At 40.6% G+C, this 27279-nt stretch overlaps 1 long non-coding RNA gene across 2 annotated transcripts in view; it reads right to left on the bottom strand.

Moving 5' to 3' along the window:
• LOC112915493 (uncharacterized) overlaps positions 1–27279 on the bottom strand; it is a 141759-nt gene that overhangs the window by 112674 nt on the left and 1806 nt on the right. For both annotated transcript variants that reach the window (XR_011997033.1, XR_011997032.1), the window contains exons 2-4: positions 18737–18844; positions 3750–3870; positions 2648–2750 (exon numbers count right to left, since the gene is read on the bottom strand). This is a non-coding gene — a long non-coding RNA (uncharacterized lncRNA). The remainder of the gene's footprint in view (positions 1–2647; positions 2751–3749; positions 3871–18736; positions 18845–27279) is intronic.

Genomic DNA, 27279 nt, shown 5'->3' with positions numbered 1-27279 from the left:
GATACACCAGGCTTTCCAAGGAAGCATTGTCAAGATTCCTCTAAAAGTATCTATACATACATGTTGGGGTGCCTGGGTGGCTCAGTGGTTGAGCACCTCCCTTTGGCCCAGGTTGTGATCCCAGGGTCCTGGGATCGAGTCCCACATTGGGCTCCCTGCGTGGAGCCTGCTTCTCCCTTTGCCTGTGTCTCTGCCTCTATGTATCTCTCATGAATAAATAAATAAATAAAATATCTATTAAAAAAAAAAGAATCCATACATGTTGGGGCACCTAGATGGCTCAGTCAGTTAAGCATGTGCCTTTGGCTGAGGTCATGAATCTCAGGGTCCTGGGATTGAGCCCTATGATGAGGGGCTTCCCACTCAGCAGGGAGTCTGCTTCTCTCTCTGCCTCTTCCCCCTGCTTGTACTCTTTCTCTATATATTCCTCAAATAAATAAAGTCTTAAAAAAAAGAATCTATATATGAGATAACATGCGTACAGCATACACACACAACATTAGGTATACACAAAATACTAACAGACTGTCAAAAGTTATGTCCACATTAGGGCACCTGGGTGGCACAGCAGAATGAGCACCCAACTCTTGGTTGCAGCTCAGATTGTGATCTCCAAGTTGTGAGATCAAGCCCCCTATGGGGCTCTACCTTTAGCATAGAGTCAGCTTGAGACTCTCTCTGCCCCTCCCCCTGCCCTGCCCCAGTGCACACACATGCTCTATCTCTAACATAAATCAAGAAATCTTCTTTTAAAAAGTTATGTTCACATAAAGTCACAAAAGCAAATGTTTCTGCCAGATACAGTTTGGTGTACCTCAGTAAGTAGTACAAAATATATGTGAACTAACCAGACTGCCTCAGAAGTGAAATAGCCCATTCTCAAGTGACATACATAAACCTTTCATGCAGCTTAACACCAAATTATAAACAGGAGATTTGAATAGAATCTCTGAGGTCAGATAGTTTAAAGTCTGGGTCAGTTACCAACCTTATGCAAATCATTGAACCCTGAGTCTTAGTTTCCTTGTGTATAAACCTAGGATTATTATTCCTACCCCATATAACTGTTGTAAAGATATAACGACATATTAAAAGTACTCAGAATAGAGCTGAGCAAATTAATTTTAATTAATTTTACTAATGTTAATAACAATTAGAATTATAATTACTCAACAAGTAGTATTTTATCATAATAACTACAATAGAAATTATTCTAGTTAAGACAAACTCAAGTTTTAACACTAAATAACCTAATGCACTATAATGCTAAAGAAATTTCCAAAGTCTAGTCCAACTAAAAATGTTTGAGGCTTAATGTAAAAATAATACTAAGACAAGTCAACTTAAAATAATGTTTTCAAGAAACAAGATTTTTAAAGACACACTGCATTATATTTAATAATTACTTATAAGGCATGGGAAGGGAAAGTCCAATCTTACTACAGAAATATTAGAGCTTTTTAGAGGAAAAGAAAATTGTACAAACTTTTTCTCCAAACACAGTGCCACATTATTCCTTTTTTTATTTCATGGCCTCATACAAACCATTTGGTATAGCTAAGGCTAGTTATAATGGAACATCATACCTATAAAGCTCTCCTCCCTACAGCTAGACCTTCCTTTTGAAGTCAGTGAGCAATAGCCCCACTAGTCTTTAACCTTGGAATGTTTTTATACCCCAAAAGAAGAAAAATTAAAAGATAACAATAACATTTTTAAAAAAGGAGAATACCAATAAGTAGGGCTATAAAAGGAAACTGACTTCAACAACCTGACAATGAAGATGATTCAAGTAAAAACAACTTGAATAAAGAGGACCAAAGCAACATCTGAACTGTATCAAGTCACTTATATGTAATGTTATACAAACACACACACACTCATATATACACATATCTCATGATTAGGTAGGGCTGGGTCAAGTCACAAATTAGCACAGTAAAATGAAGTGATGATTAATAAATATGCATTAAACAATTAGATATGCCCACTACTTCTTGTAATAGTACTAAACATGTACAGTGATCCACTATGTCTCCAAGACAGCAAGCCTGTGGCCAGCATTAAGACTACTATCTCAAAGAACAAATAATGTATTTGAAAACAGTATCTTTATATTGGCATTGCAATTACATGAAATTTCCTGAAATCCATAATATATTTTTAAATAAATATATAACATATGTGATTCTGCTCTAGCCAATATTCATTCAAATAAAAGTCATGAATTATAACTTGGCTAGCATGTATTATCTGGAAACAAGAATGGAGGTGAGAAAGAATACCCAAATTGGGGCACCTGGCTGGCTCACTTGGGAGAGCATGTGACTCTTGATCTCAGGGTCATGAGTTTGAGCCCCATACTGGGTACAGTGATTACTTAAAAATAAACATTTAAAAGGAAGGAAGGAGGGAGGGAGGGAATTCAAATTACTTCTAGGAATATTCATAAACACCAAATTGTTACTTCCATCCCTTTTCATTGTCAGGTTGATGATTTCTGTGTGAATCTTTACACTTAAGTAATAAAATATGATGGTTCAACATCCCATAAAACAAAGTTTAAACCAAACTGCCACTTGATAACCCTGAAAACATCAAATAACACTAGCATGATCTCTCTTGTGTGAAGATGATACTAACTCACCTTCAACAGAGATGAGCTTCAAGTTGTTTTTCTACAGTGGAGATGAAGTTGGTGATCTGGCCAATTCTCTTGCCAAAGCTCCCTGGTGGACAACAGCTTACATCTGCAAGATGAGTGTTACCAGTGGTCACAGAAAATAAAATTATTAACACCGAAATGAAACCTATGCCTTGGTCCCAAATCACTATGTTTTAATGAACTAAAAATAAGGTCAAAGAAATACATAAATGCTATAATACTTACATACAAAACTGTATATGTATTTACTCTGATACATTCATTATATTCTATAAGGCACTGGCCTAAAAATACAAATAGAGCCTGACCTCCATCCCTAAGTAAAAATGTTCTCAGCTATCTTACCTAAAACAAAGATTGCTTCTGACATGTAAAATCAAAAGTGTATAATGAAAATGCTCAAAACATGAAAGCATGCCAACTTTACATCCCTCATCACCAGTAGCAATAACTGAGGAAATTACGGAATATTTTTGTTAATGTTAGCAACATTCTCAATAACATTAAATGCAGCATGACTACAGCCAAAATTGCTTTGACATTTCCCAGAATTCTGAAAAATACTATTTTGTATGAAGAAAAATACTTTCATTACTAGCTACAGTGTTTATTCATGCTAATATAGACAGAGGTTTATAATTAAATATTCCTGAAATAGAATTTTATGGGTTGCCAGCTGAATCTCCTTCATAAGAGTTGAGAAGCTGGTTAAACATTACCTGAAGACATAGTTTTTCTAAGTAGAAGTAAAGATGATGTTATGTGCTTCTTTATCAATTAAAAGAATAAAAATTAGATTAACATCTATTAAAAATCAGTAAGGAACTGTTTACAACTAGATACAATTCAAACAAAATCACAATGCTAAGTATCTATGATGAGTTAGGCACTCACTATTTGGGGGTTCTGTGAACAAGTATATGAATAATAAGGCATAATAATCTCAAAGAAATCACAATATCAGTATAATTGAAACATTCTACTTCCAGCTCTACATAATTGTCTGCAATAAGAAACCACTAAATTCTAACCTAGATCCTCTGCTAGAACAGGAAGGATGAAATAGAACAGCACAGCATCATACCAGAGCATAGTAGCTACCCCAGGGATGAGGCTCTAGGGCTCCTCTTGCAAGGCAATATAAAGAAGTTTCAAAAGAAATGTTGAGAACATCTGCTACAACCCATGATGTTGCCCACTGCCACCTGTAAACAAATAAACTTTGTTAATTTAAAGGCACTACACAAATGTCTCCAGTCACAACTGCTTTAATGGGTCATTCCCCTAAACAATTCTTCACTGTGTTTCTTACCATAATTCCCAACCAACTCACCAAAATTGGAAGTCCTCCACTAGGTTGCAAACTCTTAAAGTTCCTCTTCATTTTAGTTTCCCATTTCCATAATACCCAACTGATAACTTACAAACTGTAAATGCTTGATAAATCTTTTATAAGTTGAAATGAACTAGTCATCTTACTCCCTTATTTGTCACTCTAAAAACTTTCACTTATTCTAGCTATATTCACTATTACTGGCAGGACAGTATTAGATGAAAAGATAATTTGTTCAGCAGATGTTTTCCTCAAATACCTACTAGGTACCATACTAAGTGCCACAGATACTGGCATAAATAACACATGCTCCTTGCCATTAAGCAATTCAGTGTAGTAAGAAAGGCAAAGATGGTGTACTGTGAAAACTATGAAACCCTGATGAAAGAAATTGAAGACGATACATACACAAAAAAGGAAAGACATTCTATGCTCATGGATTGGAAGAAAAAATATTGCTAAAATGTCCATATTACCCAAAGCAATCTACACATTTCATGCAATCTCTATCAAAATACCACCGGCATTTTTCACCGTGCTTGAGCAAACAATCCTAAAATTTGTATAGAACCACAAAAGACCCCAGATAGCCAAGCAATCTTGAAAAACAAAAGCAAAGCTGGAGCCATCACAATACAAGTTATATTACAAAGCTGTAGTGATCAAGACAGCATGGTACTGGCACAAAAACAGACACATAGATCAATGGAACAGAACACAGAACCCAGAAAAAGGATCCTCAATTCTATGGTCAACTAATTTTCAACAAAGCAGAAAAGAATATCCAATGGGGAAAAAGACAGTCTTTTCGACAAATAGTTGGGCAGCAACATGCAGAAGAATGAAACTAGACCACTTTCTCACACCATACACAAAAATAAATTCAAAATGGATGAAAGACCTAAATGTGAGACAGGAAACCATCAAAATCCTACAGAACACAGGCAGCAATCTCTTTAACATTGGCCATAGCAACCTCTTACTAGATACATCTCCTAAGGCAAGGGAAACAAAAGCAAAAAACTATTAGGACTTCATTAAGATAAAAAACTTGTGCACAGAGAAGGAAACAACCAACTGGATCTAAAAGGCAACATGTGGAATGGGAGAAGATATTTGCAAATGACATATCTGATAAATAGTATCCAAAATCTGTAAAGAACTTAACAAACTCAACACCCAAAGAGCAAATAATCCATTTAAGAAATGGGTAGAAGACATGGACAGACATTTCTCCAAAGAAGCCATATAGAAGGCTAACACAGGAAAAGCTGCTCGACGTCACTCATCATCAAGGAAACAGAAATCAACTACAATGAGATACCACCTCACACCTGTCAGAATGGCTAAAATGAACAACACAGGATCAAGAGACTTTGGCAAGGACGCAGAAAGGGGAACCGTCTTACACAGTTTGTGGGAATGCAAACTGGTGCAGCCATTCTGGAAAACAAGATGGAGGCTCCTTAAAAAGTTAAAAACAGAACCAACCAATGGTCCAGCAATTGCATTACTAGGTATTTACCCAAAGGATACAAAAATACTCATTTGAAGGGACACATGTACCCCAATGTTCACAGCAGCATTACCAACAATAGCCAAATTATGGAAAGAACCCAATCATCCATTGACTGATAAATGGATAAAAAAAGAGTTGTGAGATATATATACATATATGTGGTATACATATATATACACATACATACATACATACATACAATGGAGTATCATTACTCAGCCATCAAACAAAATGAAATCTTACCATTTGCAACAATGTGGATGGAGCTAGAGTATATTATGCTAAGTAAAATCAGTCAGAGAAAGACAAATACCATATGATTTCACTAATGTGGAATTTAAGAAATGAAACAGATGAACATAGGAGGAAAAAAGAGAGAGGCAAACCATAAAACAGACTCTTAACCATACAGAACTGAGAGTTGCTGGAGGGGAGGTGGATGCAGGGGATGAATTAAATGGATGAAAAGTACTAAGGAAAGCACTTGTGATAAGTGCTGAGTGCAACAGGTTAAGTGACGAATCACTAAATTCTACTCCTGAAACTAGTATCACACTATATGTTAACCAACCAGAATTTAAACAAAAATTTGACACTAAAAAAAAAAAAATGTGGAATATATATGTGTGTGTATATATTTATATATATAATGGAATATTAGTCATTCATAAAAAAAGAATGAAAAGTGAAGGAGAAAAAAAAGAGGAACAAACCAAGAAACAGACTCTTTAACTACAAAGAACAAACTGATGGTTATGGGGGAGGGGGGTAAGTTAGTGGGAGGACTTAAATAGGTGATGGAAATTAAGGAATGCACTTAATGTGATGAGCACCAGGTGTTATATGGAAGTTTTGGATCATTCTACTGTATACCTGAAACTAATATTACTAATATTTAATAGTTTTAAGTAAAAACTTTGTAAAAAAAAAAAAAAAAAAAGAAGAAAAGAAAAAAACAAGAAAGATAAAGATGGAAAATAGTCACAAGATATCCTGTAATCAATTTATAGCAAGTTTTCTAGAAAGTACTACAGAAACTAAAAGGGAAAATTGGCTTAGAATAAAGCCTTTAGAGAGGAAATGTCATGTGAAATATTAAAAAATCAGCAGCTGCTGGACAGGAGGACAAAAAGAAAATGGACAGTCTCAATGGAGGGGAAAGGTGAACAATTATAGAGGTTCAAAAGGGTACACAATATTCTGAAAACTTCAGGAAGTTTTTTGGAGAGTAGCAAATGAGAAGAAAGAGGTCTGAGAAAGTTCACAAAGATGCCTATTATGCTAAAAAGCTGGACCTTTGTCTGACTGAAGGAGGTAAGCCAGGAGAGTGATGTCATCATTAAAAAGATCCTGGCAGTAGTGTGAAGGACAAGACTGAAGGCAAAGGACTAAATCACATGAGACAAAACTGTCTTGACCTAATAGTTTATGGAATTATGATGACCCCATTCATCATCAATGATCATTAGGTCTATTACCCAATGGGTCTCAAATTCAGATAGATATTTAGAGACTGTAGGTGCTGATTTATTTTAGAAAACTGTTTATATGGTATAATCTCAATCAAAAAGCATGGCAGGAATTTCATAAGAATTATATCAAGATGTCAAAATATGAATAACAACTAGCTCTGGGTAGTGGGGATACAGGTCATGTTTTTCTTCTTGTTAATATTTCACATTCTCTACAAGGTAAAATTAAAAATAAATCCTACAGCAATTCCTTGAAACTTAAAACTGGCATTCACCCAAAATGGCCAGAGATTCCTTTACAACATAATTGACCCAAAGCCTCCCCTTCACCACCATGGCCCACTATACATAAAATACTCATTCCTACATCAGAACCTAAACCCATGTCCTCTCTGTTTCTGTAGCATCTTCTTGTTCTGAATATCTAAATCCCAACTTCATACCACCAGCTAGGCTGATTTTGTATATGAAACATCAAAAGCTCATTGTCTGTGCTATACATTGTGATAACTGATCATATTATTTATTGAAAGCCTTCCTAAATGGGTCTCCAATCTGTTCTTTCTACAGCTTTTTACAAGGATATTAGAGCAAAATCAGTCCTATTCCAACACAAATATTCAGACATGACTCATTTATGGGTATCCATTCATATAATTACACCAATATATTGATCAACTACAAATTTATGTATATAACCACTACTGAAGGGGCACCTGGGTGGCTCAATCAGTTGAGGGTCTGCCTTTGGCTTGGGTTGTGATCTCAGGGTCCTGGGATCGAGCCCCACATCAGGCTCCCTGCTCAGTGGGCAGCCTGCTTCTCTCTCTGCCCCTCCCTTCTGTTCATGCTCTGTCTCTTGCTTTCTCTCTCAAATAAATAAAATCTTTAAAAAAGAATACTAAAGAGTTTTAAAATCTATCATCTCAGAAAAAATTGCTTATTGTTATGAGTTGAATTGTGTCCCCTCAAAATATACCAAAATCCTAACTCTGAGTACCTGTGAATCTGACCTTATTTAGAAAGATGGTCTTTACAGATGATCAACTTTAGATGAGGTCATTAGGGTAGATTCTAATCCAATATGACTGGTGTTTTTATAAAGGAAAATTTGGACACAAAGACAGAAACACACACACACAGATCACCACATGAAGATGAAGGCAAGGCAGGACGATGCATCTATAAGATATACCAAAGATTACCAACAAACCACCACAAGCTCAGAGACAAGCCTGTAATAGATTATCTTCCTCATAGCCATGGACGGGATTAACCCTGATGACACCTTAATCTTGGAATTCCAGCCTCCAGAACTAGACAACGATAGTTGTCTTAAACTACTGGTACTTAAACTACCCTGTTCATGGCATTTTGCTACAGCAGCCCTAGCAAAATAATACATCTACTAAGAGAAACCAGGACTTTTTTTTCCCTTAGAAGTCACTAAAGACAAAAACATTCTGAAGAAAGACTGCAAGTCAGAAATAATAAATTTTCTTGCTATTCAATAGCTAAGTCAACCTAGTGCCAAAAAATTTTAAGGACAGAGTTTCACTTAGATAGTACCATTTATACATACAACAGCACATAATCAAACAGAATATTATCCTATAGCTACCAGGACATGAAAAAAAAAACATGAAATTATATAGATTTCCTTTGTCTTGCAAAAGAGTTGCTCTATGCTTTTTTATGTGCCTGTGAGAATACAATTTGACCTATAATCAAAAGGTAATATAATCAGTTGCTTGATATGAAAAAGTGAAATCAGCATAGATCAGGAATGGGCTCTGGAATGACACACACTTTACTTCAAATCCTTGCTGTGTTACTCATCTTCTATGTGACTTGACTGAGCAAATTACTTAACCACATTTGAGCCTCAAATTCTTCACCAGCAAAATGAGAATTTTACATTTTACATAAATGGATTAAATAATATATGAAATATGCTTAGCATATAGTAAGAGTATTTTATTATTTATATAAAAAGTAAAATTCATAAATTAAGAATATTATACACTTCTCTTGGGGAGGACAACTATTAGGTAAGTTGATGTAAGAACAAAGCTCTCCATCATACACACTACATATATAAAAATACAGCCTTGGCTAGTTCCTTACTATATGATGCAGGACTTTCAGAATTTTAAAACTATCTGTCAAAACTGAAATATAAATAGGATCTTGGTGACTTTTGGCTCTGTCACAGATCAGTCCGTACGTTGCTTTCAAAGCTCTGTAACACCACTCTCTTATTCTTTCAGGTCACTAAGTTCTAGCCAGTCTAAGACAACTACCTTTACAACTTAGACTAACATGAGACTGACTTTAATAGTATAGCACAATCCACTGTAATCCTCTACCAGATATTACTGATGTGTTTTTTGTCTTTTTTTAAAATATGAGTCTTATAAAATACACATCTCCAAAGTGTAACTTATGGGCATTCCAGGTGGCTCAGCATTTTAGCGCCGCCTTCAGCCCAGAGCCTGATCCTGGAGACCCCGGATTGAGTTCCACGTCGGGCTCCCTGCATGGAGCCTGCTTCTCCCTCTACCTGTGTCTCTGCCTCTCTCTCTCTCTCTCTCTCTCTCTCTCTCTCTCTGTCTCTCATGAATAAAACAAATAAAATCTATATAAAAAAAAAGTGTAACTCAAATAAAGGGGACTTATTTTAAAATTTGTATATTTGTTTTGAGAAATATATATATAAACAATGCAAAACCCAATCAATCCCCAAAATTCAAAAGGACTTTATCTCAGGCAAACTCTACACAACATACAAATTATACTTCAACTGTTTATTGCAATACTTATAAACTGAAATTTATACCTACATTGATATATAAAGAGAGAGAAGAAACTACATAATTAAGTCCAAAAAGACTGTAATTATTATACAGAGGATAAGGGTATTTTCGTTAATCCATTTATCAAAAACAGCTATCTACATTGGCCAAATTTGTTGGCAAATATATCAACAATCCACTTCTTGTGAGACAGGCAAATGGTAATTATTCTTAGCATCTTTTAATAAACTTTGGTGAGCTATAAAAACATGTTCATGTGTAATGCTACAAAAACATGTTCAAAGCTAAAATTCCATGATATTACCAACAAAGCTAATGTGAAGACCAAAATAGTATTTTTCTAAATATTTATGAAAAATGTTTTGCCTTCATACTTAGTGTAGTTCCTAACTTTAACTTAAATATACTTTGTAGTTTAATTTTTAAAAAATGAACCTGCTTCTTGCTAAAAAATAGCACAAAGGCTGCTTTTCAGAAACAGTTATGCGATTCTTTTTTAAACATTTTTTTAAAGATTATGTTTATTTATTTAAGAGAGAGAGAGATCATGAGCAGGGTGACGGGCAGAGGGAGAAGCAGACGCCCTTCTCAGCAGAGAGCCCGATATGGAGCTCAATCCCGGGGCTCCGGGATCATGATCACATGGAAAGAAGATGACAACAGACTGAGCTACCCAGGTACCCACAATTAGTTTTTATTTACAGAGAGATAATTAGATTGGCATACTTAAGCAAAATAGAGTACTAAGAAAAATTCTTAGATCTTATATTCTTTTAAAAAAAACTATTTTAAAAAACCTGCTCCTCCCCCAGCTCATGCTCTTTCTCTCAAATAAATAAAACATTTTTTAAATGATTTAAAGTTAGCAAATGCCACATCCCTATTTATTCATGATACCACAGTAATATCATTTTAGGTGATCCCAAATTATAATTTTTAAAAGATTTTATTTATTTATTTGAGAGAGAACAAGAGTTAGAGAGTACAAGCAGGGGGAGCAGCAGGAGAGGGAGAAGCAGGCTTCCTGCTGAGCAGGGAGGCCAATGTGGGGCTTAATCCCAGGACCCTAGGATCATAACCCCAGCTGATGGCAGATGTTTAACCTACTGGGCCATGCAGGTGCCCCAATTCTAAATTATAATTCTAAGAATTTTTTCAAAAGGTAAATAACAGCAATAGAAAATTAAATATAGGGGGCAGCCCGGGTGGCTCAGCAGTTTAGCGCCTGCCTTCGGCCCGGGTCGTGACCCCGGGGTCCCGGGATCAAGTCCTGCATCGGGCTTCTTGCGTGGAGCCTGCTTCTCCCTCTGCCTGTGTCTCTGCCTCTCTCTCTCTCTCTCTGTCTCTCTCTCATGAATAAATTAAATAAAATCTTAAAAAAAAAAAGAAAATTAAATATGCTTTCTTTTTCTCTTAAAGTCTTCATGTAGAAATATTTTTAAAAATCACAAATATATTAAGAGAATATAATCTGTTAATTATTGGCAAAAGACCGTATCAATAATTATCCCCTAAAGGGCAATGACTATGCTTTTATCTACCTCATATGCAGTAAGCGTGGCACGAACTTAATAAATAGGTGTTAACTATCCATACCTCAAGAACAATAAGCATAACAAAATTCTCATAAGAATCAAATAATGGCAAAATCCTAAATGGCTGGGATGTCAAAACAGGCCATGAACAAAATTTTACAACATGCATATCTAACATTAAAAGAAAAATCACCGTTTTGCCCACAGAAAAATTCTGAGATCACATCAGGAAATTGTGTATTGGTTATGTCAATAGAAAATACACAGCCAATGATAGTTTTGAAATAATCTCAACTCAGTCTAAAGTGAAGTCATTAGGACTGAGAAGAAACAGTGTAGATATTTAAGTAACTATAATCTTGAATCCTGGTAGTATATATATGTTTTATAAATACATACATCTATACCGTTTTTTCCATATTTGGATGTTTCTGTAAATAGCCTATCACCTTTCTTCAAGGAGATACAGAACTAAGAAAATAAAATGTTATATATGGACTATAGACTGTTGTGTCTCACTGGCATCTCTGGTTTTAGCATTGCTGGTTTGGTGTTTAATCTATATTCTCACCACTACTGCCCAGATTCCTATTATAGTCACAAAGAAAATAAGTTAGTCAGGGGCTAATTTCCTCTACCTACACCTTTTCTGTTGAGTTTCACCAACCTGCTAGAGCAATAAGGGCTATCTAACCAGTGTAGAAAATTCCTTATATTACACATTACAGATGTTCACCAGAACTTTCAACTAGACAAGAAATGCCTTTGAAATATTTATAGGCAGGCAGGCAGGCAGACAAACGCACGCACGCGCGCACACACACACATATATATATACACAGAGCTTTCTCTCCAGACAGAAAAGGTACAGAAATGAAAGAAATCATATTTAGTGAGTGTGAGCAAATAAAGCAATGCTAAATAAAAAGTGTACTGAATGTTGATATCTGATTACATTGGTTCTCTCCTCCCCAAACTAACATGCTAGGGAAAATTTCCTACTAGAAGCTGCTGAATACATAAGATAATTGACCTAAAATAGAGAAAAATATGTTACCTGGTTTGCTAGTTAAAACACAACTACCCTGAGAATGTTTATAGCACTGACAAAGCTACTATTAGTAGCTTCACCTTCCCTTAAAAGAATGATTACTACTATCGCAAGTTTCCTAGTACATATTTATAGAAGGAAGCAAATATTTGTTAAGCCAAGTTTCTGGTCTTGAGGCAAGAGATTTGGAAGAAGATAGTTTTACAATAGGATACATTAACTCCATCTCTAGTTATATTGATATTTTTTCATAGGCGAGACATGGCACTGTGTGAATATTATGACTCAAGCTTACTCATCTCAACGAAGAATGAATTAAATTTGTTAGAGTAAAAACCTGAAAGAGAATGTACATGCATGTAATTCTAGGCTGCCATTTTTAGAAAAGGGTTTTTCTCCAGAGATTTTAAAAACGTGTTTCCACATTATTCTATTTGTGCTATTCTCACTTTAGTGCTCTGGTAAGTTGGTTGCTAAATAGAAACAAGAAACAAACTCACTTTCAAATAGAAAGTCGTTTGTGATCTGACCATCGCATAATCTACAAAAAAAAAAGCGATTTGTCAGTCTTAACTGTCAAAATATACCAAAAAATAGATACATGTATATGTAAAGAGACACTTATATTTGTGTCCATTCCTATTTTCCCAGTCCAGATGCCATGAAGAGATCAGAAAACTGACTCCAGGGTAAGAAACCTATAGACAGTTTTATTGTACCCAAACTACCATTTTTTCCAGGGAAGTCCAGAAAATAAAGAAGAAAATCACAGGCTCTGTAGGACACATACAGTCTTCTCATTCTATAAGTAGCTTTCAGGCTGATAAGGCTTCAGTGTTTTTCCCCACAGAAAAATTTGTCTAAGAGAGAACCCTCTCCTGCATTCACGGTCACCAAGTTATATAAGCCTGTAGATGGTCTTTAATCACAGGCTACCACAGTGGTCAGTCAGCCAGTACCCTAAGATGACAATGTGGACTGAAGAAAAGAGTGTTTTGAATGGAAGTCAGGAGAACTGAGTTTTATTCATGGCTCTGGATTTACTATATGGTCTTGGATAAATTACTTAAACTTCTCTGGGCCTTTGCCTTTTATTTGTTTTATTTTATTTCATACGCAAAATAAGAGGTAATCAAAAAAACTTTAATTATGGCTAGAAGGACACCAAAGAACATGTAGATCCATCTGCAAATTCACAGAAGAGGACAGAAAGCAGAGAAACATGACCACTCACAGGTGATTAGACTATAAACGTTCCAACAGTCTTCAGAGGTCCAACATGTTAAAATTTATTTAAAAGGACAAATCGTTACGTCAAGTTTTTTGACATGTTAAAGAAAATGCGTAAAAGGCAAAAAGATAATCATCAAATTTGGAATGATGATTATCTCTTCAAGAAGCCTTAAGGGAATACCATCGGGAAGACCTTCGATTGTACTGGTAATATTTTATTTCTCAAACGAAGTCTGCAGTACAGGGCTGTTTACTTTTCTCTATATATCACATATTGTCTGAAATACTTTCTAATCATTTTTTAATTGACCACCAAACATCTTTAACCAAAAGCTGAATGAAATAAATGAAAACATTTCTCTGGAATATTAAAGGTCAATGGAAATAGTACATGGGCATCAAACATTCTCCTGTTGAGCTTAAAAGGTAAATATCAGTATGACCCCCTAATATATGGAAAAAAAAGTGCTTGGCTGTAAATATATTTATATATTTGTATGTGCACCCCCACACACAAAAAAACACATGTATCCATATAAAATTATTTCCACTTTCCAGCCTAGTAAAATATTAAAAGTACACAAACAGCACAAAACACAAAATGAACTCTATTATTAGTAGCATGATTAAGCGACTTAAGAATACTGAGGTACCTAATAATTTGTACTCTAAACATCTGCCTAAAAAAATACTTTCAGGAGTCACATCTGATAGCTTAGTGTTTAATCTTCAGGGTACTTTGTTTGTTTTTACTGAGACTACAGTGATTTACCTAAAGTAACCAGAGGCCTTTCTAAACCTTTACATGGAACCTACCTGTAAAAACTAAGTCCCTCTGAAATCTCTGAAATTTTCCAACAAGAAAGTATAGGTCATTCAGCAAAATATATTTACTGTATACTACCATAAAAGCTATTTAATTGTTATCATTATGATGCAGATATATAATGGAAACAGATGTTCCTTTTTCCTTTCAGCAAAGCACAGGAAAAGCATAAACTTGCTGATATTGCATGGACTACTATCATAGCACAATAGAGGATAAAAGACATTAGCACATGACAATATTAGTTTTTACTACACAACTAATTGCATAAAAAGTATAACTTGAGATCATTAAATCAATATAATTTTCAGCACTACAGAAGGGAAACAAATAGATTTGTATAACCAGCCTATTTCACATCTGCAGTTGAGAAAATACTTCTGAGAGACTAAGTATATGCAAAATGCTGCCACTGCTTTCAGAAGACAAGGAAAGAGTGTTGTTCTGTTTTCTTTGCTCATGTAATATAAATTAGAATGCTGCCTCTACAGAGAAATTTTTTAAACCGTATCAGTATAAACCAGAAGAACCTTTCTGGAAAAACAATCTGGGAATCGATATCAAGAACCTTAAAAAACAGTCTGTACCATCATCTAAGCAAATTCTTTTGTAATAATACATTGTAAGGAAATAACCAGAAGGATGAATAAGATTTATTTAAAATGTCATTCATCATCATTTTATTTACAATAATGGAAAATTAGAAATCTAACTCTACAATAGTAGAACAATGACTAATTAAATCATACATGTTAAAACATTAAAGTCAATAAATAATGACTTTAATAATTTTAATTATACAGCAAATTTTTCACTGTATGATGCCAACCGAAAAAAGCAGGAGACAAAGTGGTATATCTATCTACATATGTATAAATAAAACATGTAAATGCTAGGAGGAAAAAGGCTTAGAGAAAATACACCAAGTGTCATTTCTAACTTTTGCAAATTATTATAAGCAAATACCAGCTTTTTAATCACAAAGTTATATTTTCTGTAAACAATTTAACAATTCTATTTCTATGTTCTAATATTCTATGTCCTTGTTCAAAGTTTCTAAAACTTCTTTGCATCAAATAATCCTATAAGTATTTATAAATAAATTAACTTAAAGTTATGTTGCTATATTACTTGATCCTAAAATCTGGCATACAAAAAAAGTGTGTGTCAATCACACAGACAACACTTTTCCTTTGTCAAATAAGATACTTAGAAATTAGAGATAATTTTTATGAGACAAATATTATAAATGGTTACATAAGAACTATTAACATGATGATTTTTAAGTCACCAAGTCAAAGAAATGTTTCAATTAAAACTATCTCTGATGAACCAGATAGAGTAGCCTATTAATTGCTCTCCCCAACAGGCCAATAAAAAGTTTGCCATGGCTCTTATTAGGATTCCTGGTTTCGTGATTCTATTTTTACAGAAAGGAGCTGATTTGTCTTAGGCTATTACTGTCTATTACTTCTAGAAGTCTTGAGGAAAGGTGGGAAGCAGCAAATTCTGGCAATCTGCCTAAAGAGAAATCAATGAAACAAATTAATCCTTCGCAGGCTGCAATGACACAGTAATCCATCATTCAGAGCTGCTTTTATATAGCAAATCAGAGAGCAGAGGAAAGAGCCCTGGGGGACATCACAGACAACAACTTACACCAACACTGGGAAAATACTGAGGAATCAGTTTATTTAAAGAGGATAGATTTCAGTTGATTGCCTATTTCGTCAAATAAAGATTTTTTCTTTCACAGTGTAGTGAATCCAAGGCCCAATGACTTTATCTTCAGAATTCAGTACCAAATATCCTAGCTGACATCAATAGGGGATGAATGTTTTTAAATAATTAGCATCATTAATCAGTATAAACAAATATCTAGCTAGAGTAATATTACTTTTTCCATTAAAATTCCAGGTGTTAAGCACATTCCTTGTTTTCAGCAGGGATTAACTCTATATGCAGCCACTAATCTACAACTTAATTGACCAATTCCTGGTAAACCGCATATGAAGTATCTTTTTCATATATAAAATATAACCATTCACAATATGTGTAACTTTCTAAGTACTCTGTTAAGTTTAAAGACTTGAACATTTTAATTTCACCTCTAGCCATAAAAGTTCCAACAGCAAGTCAAATTATAAAAAAACTTGCTTTGTGGATCTCTGGGTGGCTCAGCGGTTTAGCGCCTGCCTTCAGCCTGGGACGTTATCCTGGAGTCCCAAGACGAAGTCCCACATCGGACTCCCTGCATGGAGCCTGCTTCTCCCTCTGCCTGTGTCTCTGCCTCTCTTTCTCTCTGTGTCTCTCATGAATAAATAAATAAAATCTTTAAAAAGAAAAAAAAATTGCTTTGAAATAATAAGCAGTTCTTTAGCTTTTAATGTCATCAACAATGCTGAAAGATGAAATTAAAAGTGGTTTCTTTTTTAAAAAATAAACATATCAACGTACAGCAATACATTCACACTGAGTATATTTATTTATACATACAAAAGAACACCTAAATTTATTCATGCCTGTGTAGAAACTCCTGCACCTGAGTATGTCTTACTGGAGTAATGTATTCTGAGTGGAATTATACTTCCTAGATGGAAACTCAGAACAAGAACGAGAAAGTCACAGTAAATTACTATTGTTAAATACATGCATCACTTTTGTGGTTAAATGTGAGACATGAGAGAAAAGGACTTCCAAGAAATAAACAAAACAAAACAAAAAACCTATCACAATGGTCCCTGAAATGTTAAAACCCAGAATATCTAATCACAGATGAAAAATAGAAAAAAAAAAAAAAAAAGGTTAAATAAATGCTACCACGTCAATTTTTGAGTGGCATCTTCGATTCTGCAGTGCATGGCCATATGACTGCAATTCCTGGCCATGCTGATACATTTTTAATTCAATATTGGATCTAGTATTTATTGATTTAATAAGGTTAGGGTATTACATTGTTGCTGCTACTGATGAACTGTCAGCAATTCAATCTAGTAAAATCTTACAGAGAAAAATATATTTTAGGGGAGCGAGAAACAACAGCTATGTAAATGTAATCCCTTCACTACATACGACAGTGGCAAGAGCAAAGCCCCTTCTTTCCTAGACTGTGTTGAGCTCCAGACATTTGCTCTTACTAAAGATGTTGGGCACCAACTGATTGAGGTTACGGTGAGGGGACTGGAGCAGAGCCTCACAGGTACACCTTCAGAATTAGGGAAAGCAAGGATTTATCTCCCAGTTTCCACCTGTGACCTCTCCTCATAGGTTCTGCAGCATGTACACACGTGGGAACATACACATGCACATACACACACCCAAAGACCTGAGCCCTTATCTTGTCACCTAACAGATGTTTAAAGGAGCCTTCTGGGATTTCTCTCTCTAGACCCTAACATTGTGTATGCTTTGTTAGCATGCAGGTGTACATCAAAGAAGGGGGGAAGCTCACTTTCTCAAAACCAACTCTGCCAAAATACAACCAAAGGAGACGGGCTTTAAAAGCTATGTGAGGGGATCCCTGGGTGGCTCAGTGGTTTAGCACTGCCTTTGGCCCAGAGCATGATCCTGGAGTCCTGGGATCGGGCTCCCTGCATGGAGCCTGCTTCTCTCTCTGCCTCTCTTTCTCTTTCTCTGTCTCATGAACAAATAAAATCTTTTTAAAAAATTTTTAAATTAAAAAGAGAAAAAAAGCTATGTGAAAGTAAGGAGGTGGTACGGGATCCAGAATCAGAAAAGGGGAGAAAAATCCACCAAAGTTGCTGAAGCACTTGGGGACTATCGGAAAGCTTTTTGCACTGCTGTGCTACCCTGCTTGTGGACTTATTTTCCCAACGTAGACACCTGGGAAGCATGTTGTACTCCAGCTTTCCCCCCTGACTTTGAAGAAATGGATAATCGAAGGAGTGGTGCTGCTGCTGGGGTCAGTAAAACTATGCTAATTGGTGAACCTAATTGCTTCAAGCAGTCCTGCCTCTAAACATGGAGAGCAGAGTTGATGGAGTCAGTCTGTTCCTAATAAAATGAAGAAGCACTGAATTAAATTCCCAAGGAAGGCACTATAAAAGTTTCCACAGTGTAACCAAATGACTTCACCTATGCTATTACCCCTAAGATGACATCTTTGAAAGAAAGCAGAGCCCAGTCAGGCTCCATATTCATAAATTGGCTGAGCTTAGGCCAGTGAATCTGGATTGATTTAAAAAGGCTTTTTCATCCTTCCAATCAAATGAAGTCACTGTTAATTAGATGCTTTCTGTTAACAATGTCACTCTTGCCCGCATTACCTGCTCACACTCGCAGCGCCTCTAGTGCAACATCTGGAGCACCAGCTCCCCTGCAATCAGTCCTCCCAGGTTTGGCTGGAGGCTGGTGGTATTTCCGTTTCTCCATCCCTGTCTGAAGGAACATACTATTCAGTGTACTGATGGCGAGATACATACCCACGCGTCTCGTTTGCGAGATGATAAAACAAATACGGGGTCCTCCAAAACAGTTGGCATGAACTACACAGCAGGTTCCCCCCCACCCCCCGGGCAGTTCCCGCCCCGTGGAGAGAGGTTTTCCGAAAACACCAAAGGCCACAAAGTTCTCTCCCACGGACTTGGAAGCCTTCTTAAGACCGAGTTCCTCCTGAAACTAGGAAACTTTGGGGCCGCGCCGCAAGCCTTGCTCCTTAGCGCTCTGCGCCCCCCCCCCGGCCCCGCCCCAGGCGGTCTGGGCGCCCAGGGCCCCGCGAGCCCCTAGACGGCCTGGGAGCACGGCCGCCCCGCGCAGGCGCAGAGCGCTGGAGCCCCGGGGGCGCGAACCCGCGCCGCGCCCACCTGCTGAGGCGGCCACCTTCCACGACGACGACGACAGGGAGTCTCCGAACTTCACAAAGTTGGCCAGAAGCCGCCCGCACTCCCTCGCCCCCCCCCCCTTGCAGGGAAGTTTGCAGCCCCCGCTCCTGAGGGAGCCTGGCTGGGCCTGGGTCTGCGCATCCCGCACAGCCCACCTGCGGCACCGACGGCAGCGCGACCCCTGACCTCGGGCGGGGCCCGGCGCGCGGACCCCACGCGCGCAGCCACACGCTTGCGTCGAGCGCCCGGAAGCCAGCGCGGCGAGCCAGGCTTCGCGCCCGGATGTGGGCCTCGCTTCCGGGAGCCGCTGGCCCGGGCGGCTGTGCGGCCGGAGGGGACCCCCGCGTCGGGGGGAGCAGAGGGGAAGCGGACGGAGCGGCCCCGGGGCCCACGGGGGAGCCCGGCTGGCGGAGGGCAGCACCGGTTCGCAGGGGAGCCCCCTCCCCACCGGGAGCCAGGGCCCACGGCCTCCCGCCGCTCTGCTCCAAGGGCGCCACCGACAGATCGGGCCCTGGCGGTCGGTCCGGGGGCCGCAGGCCTTCATGGCGGGCGGGGGGGGTCCTGAGCCAGGGCGGCTGACCAGGCCGTGCACCGCACCTGGGGCAGCACCTGCGGCCTTGTCCCGGACTCCGGGCCGCCTGGGCGTCTTGGGGACCACAGTCTTGGGGGCGTCCGCCTGCCGGGGACGCGGGACGGGCGAGGGGGGCGGGGCGACACTGAGGTCGCATTTCCTCGATTTCCTCGACCTCCCGGAGGGCGGACCCACAGCAGATGGGGTAGATGAGGTTAGACAGTCACGGTGGAAGGGCAGGGCCTTGCCGAGACAGGCCCACTCTGCAGTTGAGGCTCGCAATTACGTGCCTTCAAATGTCTGACCCCCAGGGCCTCGCCCGCAAGAGAGTTTGGGGAAACGAACCTTTCCCTGGGACTCTTTGATGCCCGGCACGTGGGCTCAGGGAGGAAGGCAGACAATAGCCGCCGCCGCCGCCGCCACACCTGCGATCTCTCACTAGCATGAAATCGGGACAATGATTGGAGTCGTCTCTCCTTCCGATTCTAGAGGGAGCTCACACCTGCAGCGTCAAGGTCATCCTTCTCCCGGAGACTGGAACGGCGCATCCCAAAAGCGGCTAGGGCCCCAGCCGCCCGCACCCGAAGGGCCTCCCCCGCGCCCGCGCGCTCGCCGACGGAAAAAGGCGATCTGGATTTTTGCTTTTTTTTTTTTTTTTTCATCTCAGTGCCTGAGGGAACCCTAAATTGAGGGTTTGTTCGGTGTAATACAATCTTTCGACCCTCTGGAGACCAAACTGCAACCGAGCAAAGAGACATCAGGCGGGAGAAGGAGGGGGTGCAGAGGAGAGTGGCGAGCCGACGTCTGGGCAGGTGGTGCGCGCGGGCTGCTCCGACCCGCAAGGGCACCCAGGGCGCCCGGCCCCGCGGCCCTCCGCAAACCCGGCAGCAATTTGGCCACGTGCTTAGGCTCTGCGTTTTCGGGCGTCACACACACACAGCGGCACGTGTGTCTCTCTGGGTCCTCGGGTCCGTCTGAGGTTGTTCAGACAGCGGAACCCCGCGGGTTCCCGCCGAGCCACTGGATCACTTCGCTCAGGCGGGATGAGGGGCAGCCCTAGGGAGGGCGGAACAAACTGCTGGGCGTTTGGGGACCCAGCCCGGCGCCCGGGAAGGGCCGCTGGAGTGACAGGCCCGGGGAGGAGCGGCCGGGGCTCCTCCCCGCCCTCCGGTCCGGTCACCTGTCATCCCGCGCTCTCCCGGGTCCTCGTCACGCTCCGCTCTCCGCGGCCACGCGACCACCCCTTGACAGCCCGCGCTGCGCGCCCTGGTGGCTCGCAGGTGCCCCAGCCCTGGGAGCCAGGGCTCCCCCCTTACGGAAGCCTCTAAATAGGAAGGCACTAGCGCCGCGCTCGCCGCCTGCGTATCCGCGTCTCAGACTCGCACCTAGCAACGACTCGCCGACGGTTGGGGTGGTGGGGGGTTCTTTTAAAAGTATATTAAGGGATCATTGGCGTCTCCCCGTCAAGTCATTACGCCTTTATCCCCATCAATTAACCACACCTCCAAGGGCTGCTATTAGGAACTAAATTGAGCTGCAAAAGTAGGTATCCCGTTTCAGGCAGATGTTGTCACCTCCCGCAGAGATAAACGGCCGGCGGGGCCAGACCCGCAGCTTCAGCAGCTGCCCGAGCGGCGACGGACCAGGTTCAGGACTCGCAGCTGCGGGACCGGGGGGAGGTCCCCACCCTACGTTGCGCCTGGAGCCTGGGAGAAGCGGGAGGGCCCGAGCTCTCGGACGCCAAGCGTTGTGCAGGTCCGGGGCAGGTGTCTCCAGAGTTGTGCCAGGGAAAAGGCCAGATAAAGGAAAAAAAAAAAAAAACAGCCATGCGTTTTTGCGCAGAGGACTGGAGAATGTTCGCAAACCCGGAGCTCCCCGCCAGAAGAGGGGCGTGGATGACAAGAGGACAAAGTAATGAGTTTTGCCGGCAGCCCTCCTCCGGCAAACCTCACCTCCTCTTCCCGCCACTTCAGCCTTCTTCCTCCCCCCAGAATCCCAGACCCCCTTGTGGAGGAAGGCGCAGGGTTGTATAGGGATGCTGGATATGGAGCTAGGGAATCCGGGACAGAAACGTCGCGTTTAGGACAAAAGGGTTCACCAGGGACCGCCGCGGACCTCTGCACAGACATGTCTCTCCGCTCTTTCTCACCCCATCACTCCCTAGGACTTGGGGCAAGGCTGTCGTCTGCAGCTGGGAGGCCCCGAGAGCTAAGGGAAGGGGGGAATAGGGGACGTGGCCCTCACTGCAGTTACAGGGCTTTCCTCCCGACACTGACCACAATAAATTTAGCCAAGGCTAAAGGAGATTAATTTCCCAGCGTAATCCAATTAAAAGATTTCTAAAGTAATCTTTTGCGAAGATGAAAAAAAAAAAGTGCGCCGCGAAAGAGGGGACTGGTTTTGATGACAGTGATTTATAACCTCGGCGCAGCTGCGCTGGTCCCTCGCTCTCATGCACGCGATGTGACCAAAGCATCCCGTCGGTGCCTCTAGTCCAAACCCTCGCCTTCCTGAAAGACAGCCATCCATCACGCCAACCTGGGCTGGGGTTGCTTACGAGCACCATAGACTTTTTTAAGTGCTATTAGATTTATGGTCTCTTTTTCGACGCCCATCCAGAGTAATTAGCACATATGTTCTAAATAGATGATAGTTTTGTGAGCAATAAAGCAATTACCCATCGTTGGAGCTGACAGTTCCTCCAACTAAACTCCAACCAGCAGCTAATTGGAAAAGTCATTTCAGCTCCATTGTCTGCAATTAGTCCTGCTAAACTACTACACCCCAACTAGCTGGTTTGAGGTTAATTTATTCAGTGTTGTATTTGCAGGAACGAGGCATTGGCACGAAGGGACTTGCCTTTTGCCCCTCCAGACTGTGCCCTGGAACTAAAGAAGCAGGTGGGAGTGAGAGGCCAGTATTTGGGGGCCGGTAGGATTCCCAGGGGAGGGAGTGCCTGGCCGCCCCAGCTTCAAGGTCAGTGTCCAGCTCGCTCAACACGGCGGACAGAAAAAGCCATTGTCTCTCCTACTGGGCAGTAACTGAAGGAGACTGCTCAGTGCATGCTACCAAAACCTTGGTTAAAAGTAAGCACAGAAAAAGTGACTAAGTTCTGAGCTCACCTTTCCTCTCACACACCCAGTCCTGATCCTGAGCCACCAGACTGTCCCTAAAGGATAAGGGTGTTTTGGTGTCCCACCAAAACAGCAAAATTCTGAGCCCTCATTGGGCAGAGGGAGGCTCCAATTCTTGGAGTAGTTTGAGGAAATAAAAGACCAGAAAAGTCAAGAAGCCCTGCTCCTGCCTGCAGCCTCTCTGAACATAAAGTCACTTCACCCTTGATATTGGGGTTTCTTCTGGACTTTTTTTTTTCTTTCTTTTTCTTTTCTCTTTTCTTTCCTTATCTTTTTTCTTCTTTCCTTTTTAAAGCTAAGCCCAATGAATACAATACTTGTGCACAGTGAGTGGAAAAAATGTGTTAAACGTCGGTTTGACGCCCCACCGGAGCTTCCAAATATCCAACGGCTGGGATTCTTCTACTTAATTTAATCTTTATTAGACAGGGCGGCTCCTACCCTCTTATTCACCAGGAAACACCAGGAAACGGATCTGTTGGGGTTCAGAATTGAGGACGGTAAGGAGAGGAGTTAAAGAGGGATTAATCCTCTCCCTCCCAACCTCAAACTTTGGAACTTCGATCTCCTGTAGGCTGGGGTAGATGGGAGGGGTTCAAGGTCCCAGCCCTGACAGCCAAGGGTCTCTGCAATCTGGAGCAGGGGGCAGGGAGGCTGGCATGTTGATGTGGGAACCTGTAGCCTCGGTAACCATGTATTCCTCTAAAGGAATTTACAGCAAAGTGACCCAGGCTCTAGGAGCAATGTGAATCTTACTTAAAAGAACTTGGGGGGGGGGGGGGGCGGTTGGTAGAGAGAGCGGAGAGCTTCTTAGGAGGTAAAGCCCAGTGCTTTCAGTCCTAGAAATCAAATGTCCTTTTCTGGATAGTCATTTATACTTCAGCTGTGGGCTGTTCCTCTTTTTTAAAGTCAATGTAATGCTTATGGAAGACAACTTAGGTGGTATTTTAGTTAGCGTATGAGACTTACAAGAGGAATTCTAATTTCAAAACAAATTGTAATCAGTTTCTCAGTTTCAAAGATTTAAAGATATGTATCCATAGCAAGAACAACTTTTAAACTGCCTAATGGTGGACTCTTGTTTTCCATTTATTTATTGTGTTTTAACCAACTTAATCCCAAGAAAGGCCGAAAAGAAAAAAATGCTGGGGAGCTATTGAAAGTAATGGTCTCGCCTTAACCCATCACCTCTCACCTGTCACACAATCTCTACCCTCTGAAAAGAAATCCCCCGGTTAGTGTAACTTCCAGGTGAAAACAAAGAAAATAAAATGTTTTCACTAAAAGACTGTCCATCGTGCTCTCAGTTATTTGCTTTCTTTGGGGGGACTTAAATATGACATCTCAGAGACCCAGAGCAAGAAAAAGCTGAAGGAAGAGTCAGCTGACAGTATCACCAGGATTGGTAGAGAATCTTTGTGTGGGGGTGTGTGTAAAGGCAAAATAACCCACCCAATCAAACCCTGCCCCCAGAAACTTTTATATATATATATCTATGCACTCCGAAAAATCTCTAAGCACATGTGTGCAGAAACGTAGCCCTACGCAAGCTCAGCTAGCTATCCACACATATGTATTCACTTCTGGAGTAAAGGCATTTCATTGCTCCCATAGTTTCTTTCCATTAAGAGCGATTAGATGATGTCTATTCAAAGTTGCTGATCCAGAGAGAAAATAAGAGTAGATAAAAGGAGATTTCAAGTGACCTCCTCATCCCTTTCACACCAACCTGAGCCCTAGAATAGCCAAGGATCAACTAACACAAAAGCCCTTTCCTTTTTCTTTTCAGCTTCAGAAGATTTCCTGCAAAGGGTTAACAATAAAACAGAACTATTCTCAAGTTTTGTTAGATCATGCCTTTCGAATACTTTATTAACTCCTCCCATAGTTAGGCTAGGTTTATTATTCGCCTCCAAAACAGGTAAATAAAATAGACATAGCATAAGAGAGGGCATAATTATTTACTGCTCCATGTGGTTTATATCAGTGGTGTACTGTGCTCATTCTTTTTCATTTAAACTTTACCTAACCCCCTTCTCACCGCCGATGGAAGACACTGTAATAAACATATCTTTCCACTGACAGTTTAGAAGGAAATGTTAGCTTTATTATTTAGATCAACTTTCCGATAGGTAAATACTACTATTGTAAAATGACCACGGTTACCAACAGATCTGGTGGCTTTGTAAGTCAATACTTTTTCACCAGTTTATCTTATAGATAGTTTTAAAAGTGACATTAAAGAATTAAACATATTTGAGCAATCTTTAATCCGTAAATGTCCAACTCAGATCTACTCTCATGGGCTAATCCTGCAGTAAAAGAAATAGGTGCTCTAACAGGTAACTATTAAGAGAAATTATTATATGGTGTGGTGGATTGTATTGTCAGGGAACTTTAACAAGCTTCAAAATCATTTCAAAATTCCAACTCTTCATCCAAATCCGGCCCATTTCCCCCAGGAAAAAGAACCATGCACTTATTCTTCACTCTAGTCCAGCATTTAAAATAAGGAAATACACTCTGTAGCATAAAAGTCTCCAGTTCTTTCCTTCTTTTGCATAAATGCATTTAGATAGCGAAGGCTTGATTTTTACAAAAAGTAAATATTTGGCCTTGGCTTCTCTAGTGTGCTAGGAATGATTGTCACTTTTCCTCCGATAAAAGGCTTGATTTGCATCCAAAGGTCAGCACTAGCTCTCCTGCCATCCTCCCGTGGCTACTCCTGGCCCTCTTAACTGGAGGTCCAAGCAGAAAGGGGAACTGCTTCCCTTATCTCTCTTTCCAAAACACGTGCTTTAACTGGCTGGCTTGTGATAGAAATGTAAACCATTTTATAAGGTAAAACGGGTTTTTTGACAAAGAAAAACTGCCCAGGCTACCAGAGTGATGGTGAATATGCAAGCCTACTGATCTGTGGTTCAACCTGGGCAGGCGCAGAGCAGGCGGTCCAGCAGAAGCCCAGCTCCCACTTTGGCCTTTCCATCCTTGTTTTCACTTCAACAAAGGCAGAACTTTCTACGGCTGGGCAGCCACAATATATACTGAGTTCAGTCTTGGGGCGGGGGGCGAATTTTTGATATAGGCAGGGGTGTTTGTTTGTTTGGGTTTGCATTTTGACTTATTAATAATCACGAAACACTGGGCAGGCATTACTGTGCCTCTCTCCACCCTTTTCTTCAAAGTATCATTTTGAAGACCATTTTAAACATATCTTCTTTAACTGTTTTCTGCCCGGCCTTAATCTCATGCCAAGGGAGACTAATTGATTCAGCACCTTTAAAACAAGATCTTTGGGAAAGGTCTGCAGTAAGAGCAGAAGAACTGACCTTTCTCCCAATGATTGCAGGCATGTTCATTTCTCCAGATGAGCGTGATAACACACGGTTATTTCTGCTTTCTGGTCTCTCTAAACAGAAAAACACCACTTTTAACAATTTAGGGGTAGGGAAGAGGTACAGGAGATGACTGTCTACACATACCTGGTCATTTGTAGCATCTCATCACCCTTGAACTAGATGTAGAAAATATTTTCTCAAGACCACCACCTTTGTTTACTGTGATTTACCAAAAAGCCAAGAGAAATGATCTGGTGAGTTTTGGAAGAGCAAAATACCAATATCAAAAAGGTCAGGACTAATGAAGAATGCTTTGGGCCTTCCTGGAAAGAAAGATTTGGGGTAGGGGGGTGTTGATCCACCAGAAAGTCTGCTTGGATCCGGACTCTGGCTCCAAGAATGCAAGTCAGTGCAGTACATGCAGCCACCAATCTTTGCTTCTCTCCTTCTCCCAGCAGGTCCTAAGTGTTTGCCGGCTATCCAGCTAGGAGAGATCAAGTGTTGTGTGGAAGATCTTTTTAAAAAGTGATGAAGGCTGAGCCATGATGCCAGCAAACCACAAGGGAAGTTTTAAGCTTTACAGCCTGATTCCTCTTTCCCAAGCAGAGGGGTAACTTCTCACCATCTCTTAGGGGAACCACACTGGAGACTGTGTGCCCTGAATGGGCCTATGGAGACTAGACAGAGGAAGCCTTCAGAAAGGAAGCTGGGGAGTCCAGACCCTGGTGAGCCTTTTCCCATCCCTGGATGGGCCTCACCAGTAGAGAGGCACCGTGGAGAGGACCCAGTATATAAGCCACTAGTGACCTGGCAGCCTCAAGAAGGGTACTGAGGCAAGCGCCAGAGCGGGTCTAGGTCCAAGAGCCACATCCACGAGAGCGTACACTTAAAGGCAATGGACATGAAGGGCATGAGTGAGAAAGGAGGGAAAGAGCGCTGAAGAAG

Source organism: Vulpes vulpes, chromosome 14 (assembly GCF_048418805.1).
Source record: "Vulpes vulpes isolate BD-2025 chromosome 14, VulVul3, whole genome shotgun sequence".
Lineage (NCBI taxonomy): Eukaryota > Metazoa > Chordata > Mammalia > Carnivora > Canidae > Vulpes > Vulpes vulpes.
The sequence above is the reverse complement of the archived record's forward strand: the minus strand, read 5'-3'. Positions and strand labels throughout refer to the sequence as shown.